The sequence below is a fragment of the Anguilla rostrata genome, chromosome 7, assembly GCF_018555375.3.
Source record: "Anguilla rostrata isolate EN2019 chromosome 7, ASM1855537v3, whole genome shotgun sequence".
NCBI classification, from domain to species: domain Eukaryota; kingdom Metazoa; phylum Chordata; class Actinopteri; order Anguilliformes; family Anguillidae; genus Anguilla; species Anguilla rostrata.
In genome coordinates this window covers 2000722-2013241 of record NC_057939.1, presented here as the reverse complement: position 1 = coordinate 2013241, position 12520 = coordinate 2000722, and the positions used below count along the sequence as shown (strand labels likewise).

Here is a 12520-nt window from a genome sequence, read left to right as displayed (position 1 = left end):
GCAGCGTCTGCAGATTTAACTCCAGTCCTGGAGGGACACAGTGTCTGAATTTTTTTTTTTTTTTTTTGCTTTTTGTAGGCAGCCTATTTTGCCCTTGAATAAATTTTGTGCTTTCAATGGGGAGATGGACTGTTCAGTTCACTACACATATGTCTGAGATTACACTTCTCAAGTTATAGAGTTCATGAGCGGGCTCAATAGCTCACAAGCTCTATAAATTTGGGGAGTCTGGTGTTTATGGACAGGCAGGTCTTCTGTGCTCATCAGCACTCTCTGAGTTGCAGCACTTGTCCCAACAAACATATACTATCATATGAATCTCTATCTATATGCAAAACTAATGATTAGCCAACTGGCTAGCTACCAAACTTGCCTAGTTAACTTTTTGGCCACCACTTTCAGCTCATTATACTTACCAAAGCAACCTTAAATGCCATTAAGGACATTTGCTAGGTCATTTTCATGTGAGGACAGATACGGCTAGTTTTCTATACTGCATTAATTTTCAACCATTTGAATAGCTTATGCATGCAGTCACTTCTCCATTCCTTATTTAAGATGAAATGGTTAGCTAGCAGAGCTGTTTATTCTGCTGACAAGATTTTTGTGCACATTTTTTCTGTATTTCATGTTCTGAACAATTTTTAAAAATATCAGCATGTAATCTCACTCCTCAATGAAATGAGATTTCCCTCAAATTGTTGGTAAAATGTGTTTGAAAAGGATGGTAAATTAAAGTCTGATTTGCAGGAAACTTTGAATGAGCAGAAAGAAATGGATGAATCACAGACAAGTCTGTTGGAGACTGAAAATCAGCAGACAGACACAACGCCTGCTGAGCACATCACACCTGGCACACCTGCTCCAGGTACAAAGGAACTGGTTTTAAAATGATATACAAATAATTTATGTTTCAATCAAAATTTTTACTTGGGTTGCATGATAAGGGTTGGGGACCTCTTATACCAGGGAGTGTGACTGTGGTCTCTTAGCATCACTCGTGCAGATTCTGAGTATCAGAAGGAGACCACAGACAACAGATCCAGTCTGGACCCAGAATCAGCACCATTTAAACAAGAGTACATACTGCATGCTTTTCTGGGAGTTTGCATGGAAGTAAAATGTGATATTTTAAATACTGTACAAAGATTAATAAAGGAAGAATTTGGCACACTGAGTATATTGCAAATCTAGTTTAATTAGCTGAGCTTACGGTCAAAATGACCTTCAGAGCATACATGGATACAAGTGTTTTATATGCACACAGACACCTGTAAACCATTAGTGACGTGTAACAATGAGTAACTGTTAACAGCAAGTACGTAACCATCAGACCAATTGAAGGAGTGTATATATATATACAGAGTTAATATAGACAATTTGGAAGGTAGACAGTCATATAAGTGACAATATAGATGATTATATACAAAGGTTCAAATATACATATAATGAAATCACAAAGGGTACAAAAAACTTCAAATATAACATCAGTCTCCAAAGGAGTATATAACAAACTGAAGGGAGGCCAGCGTGTGCCTGTAATGTGTATCAGGACTAGCCGTCATAAATACAGGTGCACATGTGGCTTAAGAAAATAGAGGAGAACAAAATACACATGATTAAAGTACAAGATTAAAGCTTTACTTTTAAATCAAACTCCTCATTAAGACCCTGATTATAACAGTCTAAAGTTTGTCTCTCCATTATTATTCGCACTATTTATAGAACCCCTAGCAGCCCCCATTTGCCAAGACACTCAAATCACTGAAATCAACAATACAACTCATAAAGTCAGTTTATATGTTGACGATTTATTATTATATATACAACAACCATCAATATTATTACCTGCAGTGTTTAAATTCATAGAAATATTCTCCTCTATCTCTGACTATTCCATGAATTGGTCCAAAACCACTATCCTCCCACTAAATCAACACCAGTAGAAGGCTGCAACCCCAAACCTACCGTTCAGCATCTCAACTGGTAACATTAGATATCTGGGCATTGATATTTCCTCCAATCTTCCAGAGTTGTTCCACCTCAACTTTACCCCCATCTTTAAATCCACCGAAGATCAGTTAAACCGCTGGAATAATTTACCACTCTCCCTCGCAGGCCGCATTGCAACAATCAAAATGTCAATTTTACCCAGAATCAATTACCTCTTCTCAATGACCCCTGTCCAGCCAACACCCAATTAGTTCAATACACTTGACTCACTAAACACAAAATTCTGCTGGAAAAACAAACAACCTAGAATCAAACTCACAACACTACAGAAAAGCAAGCAGCTTGGAGGTTTGAATGCCCAAAATTTTCTCCATTATTACCTAGCCAATCAATTACAATAAATCATCAAATGTTCACCAAGACCCATGGTTAGAAAATGAATGATCAGAATGCAACAAATTGTCCATCAAAGATCTACCATTTCTCTCTACAACAATAGAAAAACATAACTGCTACAAGAACACAGTCATTGCCACAACTCTGGAAGCTTGGTGGAAAACCAACAAGATCACCAATCACACACCCTTACCATGTAAATTCACCCCAATTTGGAACAACCCAGACTTTGTAATCAACAAGCGCACCCTCTCTTTTAATTCATGAAAAATCAAAGGAATCACTCACTTAGAACACCTGTTTGAAAACAATACCTTATTAACGCTCCATGAATTAATCCAGAAGTTTGACTTCACTCAAGAAAACTTACAATATCCACAACTCAAGAATACATACATACATACACACATAATAACTTTCAACCACCACCATTAGTAACAGACCTATTTACAATATCAACAGCCAAGAAACCACTGTCAAAATTATACAGACTTATCTTATCATCCAAAGACTCCACCACATCCGTCCCCACCCCAGAATGGGAAAAAGATTTATTGATTAATATTGATGCAACCCTCTGGAAACAAATTTGCAATAACATCTTCTCGATGACCAGCAACCCCAGATTACAGATAATTCAATATAAGACCATACACAGAACATGGATAACTCAACACAGGATGCACTTAATGGGTTTCACAGACACCGACATATGTCCCCAATGCACTCTCAACACCACAGACAACTACTTTCACTCAGTATGGCTTTGCACACCAACCCAAAATTTCTGGAATAACATAATAACTACCGTATCCTAAGTCTTGGGTCACAGCATTCCACTTTCCCCTTCCCTCTGCCTCTTAGGAGACCTCACACCCATCAGTCACCTACACAAATACCACAATGCCATACTTATCACCTTGACCATTGCAGAAAAGACTATATTGCTCAACTGGAAATACAGGCACAAAATAACATCACAATGGCTCAATTTGTTAACAGAACATCTCTCAATGGAACAAATCACCGCATCTAACAAAAATCAAACATCTAAATTTCATGACATCTGGGCCCCCTTCCTGAAAACTCTGAATCTGCCAATGAACTAAGACCTCAATTTATTTTTTAAATTTAATTTTTGTTGTTGTTGTTGTTGTATTTATTTATTTATTTATTATTATTATTATTATTATTATTATTATTATTATTATTATTATTATTATTATTATTGCATATTCATGTTGTACATCAGTACCTGTTTAGATTAATTATAAACCTACAGTGTCTGTCTGTCTGCATGTCTGTCTGTCTGTTTTGTCTTGACTAACACTATGTAGCGGCGGGTAGGGTGGGGGGGTACTGGGAGGAACTGGGGAACGTAATTTCTGTTTTTGTTTTTTTGTATATACACTTTGTCTTTGTTCTGGAGTGATGACACCAAATAAATTTAAAAAAAATAGATATATAAAAAAACAGTCTAAAGTGTGGATCCAATAAAGTTCTCTCTGGAGGAGAATTCTGTTAGTGTCGCCACCTCTGGCAGGAATGTTAATTTTCTCAATGCCAAAAAAAGCGCAGGGAGGCAACATTATGGGAAAAATTTGTTAAAATGAACGGCTACTGGGTAATCAGGATCATTGCGCCTGATGCTACTTGTATGTTCGCTTATCCGTTGCTTCAAACATCTCATGGATTTACCCACATAGTAGAGGTCACAAGGCCACCGGATAGTGTAAATTATATTTTTAGTATGGCACATAATGACGCCTTTTATGGGGATCCGTTTACCAGACCTGGGGTGACAAAAATCAAAAGTTTTAAAGGTGTTATGACATTGGGCAGTTGCCACACAGGTAATTACCATCCCTCAAATTTTACTGTACAAAGAAAATTTCCACTTGTGGACAATAAAGTCTGAAGTCAAGGGATAGCAAGGATTCGGTATGCCAGGATCTGTAGTGTTTTTCAGGTGTACAACTGTAAATATCCGGGACTTTTCTTGCAACATACGTCCTCCGCCCCCTGTTTCTCCACATTTTCTCTCCTCTCAGACACTGAAGTCTCCCAGCTTCTGCTCACCCACCGCCCTACCACCTGCGCCCTCGACCCTATCCCCTCATCTCTCCTTCAAGCAATCACACCAGACATCCTCCCTTTTGTCGCCTCCCTCGTGAACTCATCCCTATCTTCTGGATGTTTCCCCTCATCCTTCAAGAAGGCCCACATCACCCCGCTGCTGAAGAAACCCACACTAGATCCTTCAGTCATTCAGAACTACCGCCCGGTATCTCTCCTCCCTTTCCTATCCAAAACACTTGAACGTGCTGCATCTAACCAGCTCTCTGCTTTCTTCTCTGAGAACAACCTGCTTGATCCCCACCAGTCTGGCTTCAGGCCTGGCCACTCGACTGAGACTGCACTCCTCTCGGTCAGTGAGTCACTCCATGCCGCACGAGCAGCCTCCCTCTCCTCTGTCCTGATTCTTCTAGACCTCTCCGCTGCATTTGACACTGTGGACCACTCTACCCTCCTGTCCTCCCTGGCAGCAACAGGGATTCGCGGCACAGTCCTTGACTGGATTGAGTCCTACCTCTCTGACCGCTCCTTCCAGGTTGCCTGGGCGGGTAAGGTATCACCACCCCGTCCCCTCACCACCGGAGTTCCCCAGGGCTCAGTCCTTGGTCCCCTTCTCATCTCCATGTACACCAGATCCCTTGGCCCTGTAATATCTGCCCATGGCTTGTCCTATCATTCCTATGCCGACGACACGCAACTCTTTCTCTCCTTCTCCCCATCGGACACACAGGTCCCTGCCCGCATCTCCGCTTGCCTGAGGGACATACAGAGCTGGATGGACAATCACCACCTGAAGCTCAACCCGGGAAAGACGGAGCTAATCTTTATTCCTGCTCTATCCTCTCCCCTCCTCGACTTTTCCATTTCCTTAGGGGACACCATAGTGACATCATCACCCTGCGCCAAGAATCTCAGAGTGATGATGGACAACAGGCTGTCCCTCTCCAACAACATTGCAGCAGTAACTCGGGCATGCAGATTTTTCCTATACAACATCCGCAGAATCCGCCCCTTTCTCACCACCTACTCAACCCAGCTCCTGGTCCAAGCAATGGTTCTATCCCGCCTGGACTACTGCAACTCTCTTCTGGCTGGACTACCGGCATCTGCCACCAGACCCCTGCAGCTCATTCAGAATGCTGCGGCTCGTCTGGTCTTCAACCTCCCCAGACACTCCCACGTAACTCCCCTGCTCACTACCCTCCACTGGCTGCCTGTTATAGCTCGCATCAAATTCAAAACATTGGTCCTAGCATACCAGGCAGTCAAGGGATCAGCCCCAGCATACCTTCACAAGATATTCAAACCCTACATGCCAGCCAGATCCCTCCGTTCTGCTACCTCAGGACGCCTAGCACCTCCCCCTCTTCACACCTGCACTTCCAGAACACGTCTCCTGTCTGTTCTGGCCCCACGATGGTGGAATGACCTCCCTGTGGAGGTCAGAACAGCTGAGACTGTGACCCATTTCAAATGACGACTGAGGACCCATCTCTTCAGGCTGCACCTCTCCCCATCCCTCCCTTCCCCCCTGTAAATGACTAAACTTAGGGTTGTAACTAGGCAGCTGTTTCATAGGTGACTTAGGCGCATCAACTGTCTTAACGACTACTTGTATTTTTATTTATTTTTATTTTTCCATAGATTGCGTTGTTGCCGTTCTCGTTGTTAGTGTTAATCAGTTTAACCATCAGGGTCCAAGTTGAACTATGCGGTTGTTCCCTGTACTTGGACCGGTACTTCTCTCTAGGGGTTTCGTCATACTTGTTCCTGGTTATGGTTATACACTTTGTTGTACGTCGCTCTGGATAAGAGCGTCTGCCAAATGCCTGTAATGTAATGTAAATGCCTGTAATGTTTGCAGGCTAAACGAGATTACAGGTCTGACTGAAACTTCCCTCTCTGTTCTCTGAAATAGAGCCATGTGCCCCTGGGAGGGTGGAAGCCAGTGATGTGAAGACCAGATCAGTGACTCTGTGCTGGGAAAGACCGGTCAGCATGGAGGGAGTTTCTCATGAGATCCACATCACCTACATCTGTGAGGGACAAAAGCTCAGATTACAGAAATGTGCACCCAACACCACCACAGCTGTCCTTACTGATCTGAGACCTGGGATGGAATATACTTTCAACCTCACTGCAGTCCTTCCAAACGGCATCTGCAGCAAGACCAGCTCAACATGCATACAAACAAGTGAGTGACCAATATATACATACACATTTGGGAATTCATATTTAGGGGTCCAAGAATGAAGTGCTGAAACCCTATTGTGTTTGTTCAGATTTATAGTGGTTCATGTCTGAGGGGTTTTCCTGTGAGCTTATTTTTATTTATTTTTTTGTTCACCTCAATTTTGCACAATTTCCTGTGAGATGGTACATGCCAGAGACTTCAAACTTGGCAGCAAAGTTCATAATTACGGAGGGTACCCACATATGTAATATTTCCCCAATAGCCCACATGGTGGTGAACTTCTGGATGTTCGAGTTTGCTGCTCTCCTGCTCGATTGCTTGTGTCTGATACGCACTTCCTGTTTGTTGTGGAAAGAGTGAGAAGTGTTTGAAAAAGTTTGTTACAGGATTGTATTGTGCTTTCAAGTGTGTTTTTGATATTATTTTGGGCTTATTGTTTAAACAAAACCCCCATGTTACAAGTAAGGTAAGACGGTTTTGCTCCTAAGGTGAAAATCTTTGTTGCCGTTTGGGGACAGGGCGGCTTTCCCACTGTTTCTCCTCCATTAAGCACTCGACTAGCAAACTAGGTTAGATAATTTGGCCTCCTTCTAGATGAACGCAGGTTTTTTTGTGTAGTTTTTGAACACCCCAGGAGCAAAATATAATTGTAGTTCGATAGTTTGCCCTTATTGTTACATGCTAACATTAGCTGTAGTTTCTTATAATATTATAATCTGGTTCCAGGTAGATTTTTGTTGTAGTCTGTTCTGAGATAAACAAAATATTTCTTAGTACAAGGGTTCCTCCAGTCATTACTATTTAGTAAAAAGCTAGCCAAGTTTGATATGTTGCCTGCCTGGTACCCAGGTAGGAGATCTCCTGGAGCGTGTGGACAAGCTCCTGGCCAGAGCAGGGAGGGATCCAGTGGTCATGGTTCACGTAGGAACCCATGACATAGGTAAAGTCAGGTTTGAGGTTTTTTCTGGAATACTACCGGTACGTGCAAGTAGAGGAAAGCAACATTTTATTTGGAGGTTTAACATGTGGCTACAGATCTGGAGTAGGAAAGAGGGGTACAGGTTTATGGGGCACTGGGACTCTTTCTGTGACAGGGGTGACCGGTACAAGCACGACCGGCTGCACCTGAACCGGAGGAGAATTGCTGCACTGGGCCAGCGTATGCTTAAGTTAGCACAGGATTATTTAAACTAGAAACTTGGGGAGCAGGGAAGTCAGAACGTGAAAAGGTTAAGGAAGAGCAGACTGCCGGGATGGAAGCTGTCAGGGCTTCCTATAATAGTGTGAACACTAATGAAGTCTTGTTAAAGCAAAGTTGTAGTAAGGGTGGCTTGGGACAGCAGGGGGGTGAGGGAACGGGAGAGGATGTGTAGAAGTAACAATCTGAAATGTCTTTGCTTAATGCTAGAAGTATAAAAAATACATTTTTGGAACTTGAGGCTGCTACTTGAGGGGTTATGACAATGGAATTACAGACACATGGCTCGGAGATGCAGATGGGGATGAATATAATATAGAAGGGTACTGAAGAATGCTTCTGTTTTTCTTCTTTAATCAAAATTCTGTTCGCTGCTTGTTGCTTCCAGTTGCGTTCAGGAAAGAAAGAGTCTTAATCGAATTCGATGGTGAAAGACAGTTTAGCTCTTTAATGTGTGGTTATAGGTCTGCGTGGTCTTACGAGCATCTCCAGTCTAACACAGCTATCACTGCGAGATGGCACAAGGTTAAGTACAATCTCTAAACAAATGGTGTATGGCCAGGAGGAAAGGTCACATCAATGTGATAATTCACTCCTTCCCTGGTTCCTGTCCCTGGCCATCTGTGACTCTTGACATATTATAATTTCTATTCACCCAGGGTTGCTTTTCCAATGGCTCTCAGCACCTAAGTCTTGGGGGAAAGCTTGCATTTGAAAAGGGGTACTCAACGGACGGAAACAGGATGAGTGTGGGGACTTAAACAGACTACAACTTTGAAACATTAAATAAGACACATTACTGAAAAACACCAAAATCTAACAGTACAAACTCATTAGGAAGGATAGATCCAGTAAGAGAGGTGGGGGTGTAGCTCTCTATGTAAAAGAAAATTTTAATGTGCAGAAAATTCCAGAAATTGACCAGCTTATGCCTAGTGAGGATAAAGCTCATAGGGGAACATGAAAAGGCCCTTATGGTAGGAGTGTGTTACCGGCCACCAGCCTCAGACAGTAGTGTGAACTCAACGCTCTTTGGAAAAATAAAACAAGCTTGTCAGGATTGTGAGACTATTATTATGGGTGACTTCAATTACCCTGCTATTAATTGGGTAATGATGACAGGACAAGGAAAATGTGAGGAAGAATTTTCAGATGTTATAAATGACCTTTTTTTGGCACAGTATGTCAATCAGCTCACAAGAGGGAAATCAATTCTGGATCTGATGCTATGTAATGATCCGGACAGAATTTGTAGCATAGAGGTAATTGAGCCATTTGGGACTAGCGATCATTCTGAAGTTAGATTTGATGTATTATGGCAAATTAACAAGGCCTCCTCTATGGCCAGAGCTTTTAAATTTAAGACGAGCCAATTTAAACAAGATGCGAGAAAATGAAAGTAGTATTGACTGAGTGAAACTTCTTAACTGCAAGGCTGTGAATGAAAAGTGGGGTAGGTTCAAGAGGGCTATTCTTGAGGCACAAAGTAAATTTATTCCAAAGGTAAGGAAAATTATGTTGAAGAGGCGCTCCCCCCAGTGGATGAACAAAGCCATACGGGAGAGTTAGAGAAAAAAAAATTGTATAAGGTATATAAAAATGACAGCACTGAGAGTAATAGGGCTGAATATTGTAATGCGCGTGCTAAAGTTAAAAAAGAACTATGGGAAGCCAAGAGGGTCTCTGAAAGGCAAATTGCCGTAGATGCTAAAAGTAATCCCGAACGTTTCTTTCAATACTGTAGTAGGAAAAGGAGGTTATCAGGCGCATCAAAAACGAAGAAAGTGCATTGCTTTCTAAAAATAAAGATAGTACTGATGCCTTAAATAGTTATTTTGTTGAGAGTTTTACTACAGAAGAGGTTACTAATAGACTGGAAGGCATATTCAGTACTCAGAAAGCCTTATCAGATTTTGAAATAGAGGATAAAGAAGTACTGCATGAATTACTTAAACTAAAGACAAACAAGGCAGCAGGTCCAGATGGCATATACCCAAGAGTACTCAAAGAGATAGCTGAGAACATTTTTAAACCATTGGCAGGTATTTTTAGACAGTCTTTAGAAACTGGAGAAATATGTGAGGACTGCAAGCATGGTAATATAATACCAATATATAAAAAGGGGACCATACTGATCCAGGAAACTGCAGGCCTGCAAGTTTAACTTGCATAATATGTAAAATACTGGAATCTATTATTAGAGACAAGATGGAAGTATTTCTTGAAAATAGCAACATCCTAAGGGATAGCCAGCATGGTTTTCGTAAGGGAAGGTCAAGTCTGGCAAACCTTCTGGTATTCTTTGAAGAAGCTACCAAGTGTTTTGATTATAGCAAGGCGTATGATATTATCTACTTAGATTTCCAAAAGGCATTTGATAAGGTACCACATGAGAGACTTGTTAGTAAAATGACGACAGTAGGAATTAGAGGATGTATTTCAGAGGGGATTTGGAACTGGCTTCAGGGTAGAACACAAAGAGTAGTAGTAGGAGTGATATTGTCTGATCAGGGAGCTGTTAGAAGTGGAGTCCCACAAGGATCGGTGCTGGGACCACTGCTCTTCCTCATTTATATCAATGACCTTGACAGGGACATAGAAAGTACATTAGTCAAATTTGCAGATGATACAAAAGTGGGAGGCCCGGCTAATAGTTTGGAAGCTACTAAAGTTATCCAAAAAGATTAAAATAAAATCCAGAAGTGGGTGGAAACCTGGAAAATGAAATTTATTATAGCCAAATGTAAAGTTCTGCATGTGGTAAATAAAAACATTAGGCAGGATAACTTTATGGGAGAAACAAAATAGAAATGTGCTCTGTTTGAATAAGACTTGGGAGTAATGGCTGATCAAAGCCTTTCTGGTTCTAGGCACTGTGCTGTAGCAGTAAAAAAGGCCAACAGGATGCTGGGATATATAACCAAAAGTATTGAGTATAAATCCAAGGAAGTTATACTTATCTTATACAATACATTTGTTAGACCACACTTGGAGTATTGTGTGCAGTTCTCAGGACCGTACTACAAGAGAGATATAGAGGCTCTGGAAAAAGTTCAAAGAAGAGCAACACAATTGATTCCTGGTATGAAAGATAAAAGCTACGAGGAGAGACATAAGATGCTTAATCTCTTCAAGCTTAGTAAAAGGGGACTCAGGGGTGATTTGATTTAGGCTTTTAAATTCATAAAGGGGATCAACAAACAGAACTACAAGAGATTATTCAGGTTGAGTTCAGTCAGTAGAACAAGGGGACATGAATGGAAATTAACAAAAGGTACATTCCATACTGACATTAGGAAGAATTTTTTCACACAGAGAGTAGTCAATGTGTGGAATAGCTTGCCAGGTCACGTAGTACAGGCAGAAACTCTGTTTGAAAATTTTTTTCAAGACTAGGCTTGATACAGTGTTAGATACTATCTAGTCTGTAGGTAATCAGAGCACTAATTTAGTTAGGAAAATGGTGAGCATTGTTGGGCTGAACAGCCTGTTCTCATCATTATATTAAATTTCTTCACACAATCTCTGGAGTAACCTGAATAATGCTGCATCTTTCAATTTAAAGTCTGCCATATTGGATTTTATGCTAATTTGCATATTATGCAAAACAGTTTTTTTCCCTACGGCTTTTTTATTTCTGCACCCGTTTGAACGGCACTTGCAGAATATGTTCAAGATACCTAAGTACACTTTTTAACTAGAAACCAGCTTGTTGGGATTAAAAGTACAGCAGCTATGAACCAATGGATTGGAGATTGGGCGTGGCCTTAATAAAAATTTTAAAAAGCGCAGCATCTCCATGAATTTTCATCAGATCCTCAGAAAACATTGATTTTTCGGGTCACCTTTGCTTAACCATAAGCCATTGCAGTCACCGCAATGAACTGTATATGAACCAGAAGGGAAACGTGATCATGTGGTTTCATTCAATTCTATACTTCCTCCACAAGATGGCTACCACGGCCCGGAAATAGAGTTATTGATGAGTCTGCCATGTATCTCATAAAAAACACGTTTTCAATGTACAAAAGTGCCAAGTTACTCACACATACAAGACCAGTGCAGGCCTGCCATTAAAAGTATTGATATCGAAATGACACCAAGTTACGGTACTACAAACAATATAGGCTATCTTGCCTCACCGAAATTAAATAAGATGTATTCCACAGCAATGCTACCCAATATTTCCTCAATTCTTTCAAGTGACTTTTGGTGTCTAAAAAACGGATTGAAAAGAGGAAAAGAGGCAGAGGAGAAAACGGCGAAATCAGCTGGGGCAGTGTGGGCGGGGCATCAAAGCCACTGTGGCCGCAGGGCATATAATTTTTTGAAGGGCATGAGGCCAAATTGATGGGGCATGGCGGCCATGGCCCTCATGGCCCCTGTGAAATTCCTGCCCTGCATACTGTATTACGTAACCAGGGATGCAGATGTAAGAGCAGCTGGTCCTTGCTATTGTTTAAAATTCTTTGCATCTACATTTTCAGGATTCAGTAAGTGGATTCGAAATGCAAGTTTCTTAAGGAAAGCAAACCATACATAAACAAGAGCAAAAGTGAGCCACGTGTAAACGAGAGCCAAAGCACAGGTGCTCTAGGCAGTAGGTTTCTTATAGGGAATAAGCGGAAGGGGAGCATTTGAGATGTGGTCCCTCTTCTAAAACTCAGCTCCATGTGATGCTAATGTTTGCTGTGATGGAGATG

At 41.2% G+C, this 12520-nt stretch overlaps 1 protein-coding gene across 1 annotated transcript in view; it reads left to right on the top strand.

The window, feature by feature from the left end:
• The window catches only part of LOC135258439 (interferon-induced very large GTPase 1-like), a 465270-nt gene that overhangs the window by 63417 nt on the left and 389333 nt on the right, over positions 1-12520 (top strand). The window lies entirely within an intron of this gene.